The sequence below is a fragment of the Nanorana parkeri genome, unplaced genomic scaffold (genome assembly GCF_000935625.1).
Source record: "Nanorana parkeri isolate BGI_ZX_2015 unplaced genomic scaffold, ASM93562v1 scaffold2721, whole genome shotgun sequence".
In the NCBI taxonomy this organism is placed as follows: domain Eukaryota; kingdom Metazoa; phylum Chordata; class Amphibia; order Anura; family Dicroglossidae; genus Nanorana; species Nanorana parkeri.
The window spans coordinates 47,747-48,493 of NW_017308989.1; positions in this window are offsets into that span (position 1 = coordinate 47,747).

Here is a 747-nt window from a genome sequence, read left to right on the forward strand (position 1 = left end):
TTCCTAACCCTCTCCAGGTGTTGGGATGGAGGGGGGGTGGGGGGGGGGTCATCGTGACAAGCGAGGAAAGTTGGTGGCCTGAAGTTAGTTGTTGAAGGCAATGGTCAGGGCATGGCAAAGTTTCTCTCATGTGTTTGCCCCCAAGGGTGCTTGGAGGCCTTTAGAAGTGTTCCAAGTGTGCCATTGTAGAGCCTTCATGACCAAGGCCTAATGGCCTTCATGACCAAGGCCTGCTGGCCTTATCTTCTTAGTCATGACAAAGGGGTTACTTTATACCCCCCGAAACGCGTTGGCTTGGAGATGACTAGTATGCAATAAATATTTTTGGATTCTAAAACCTTTGATGTGATGCTCCTGTATCCATAAACCTCATTAATACAGGTTCAGATGTTCTTTGAAGGTCCTTTTGAAAAGTACATTAAAGATGAGTTCCAGCCAAAACGATTGGAAGGGTCATATGGTCAGTCAGGTGCCCAATCACAATGCAGAGATTTATCCCTACATCCTGTCCCAGTGACCTCCAGAAATTGCCTTGTGCTTAACTTCCTGCTTCCCCTCTCTGCACTTCATTCTCTGTATGTTTCTAACGAGGATCCTCTAGAGCAGTGGTTCTCAAGCTTTCTCGGGCCGGGACCCCTTGGTAACACTTGCCAAGTTGTGGTGAAAAGTCTTCAGGTGCGCATAGAACGCCCAAGAAAAAAAAAGTATATATATATATATACATAGTATATCTGCTTTGAGGTTAGC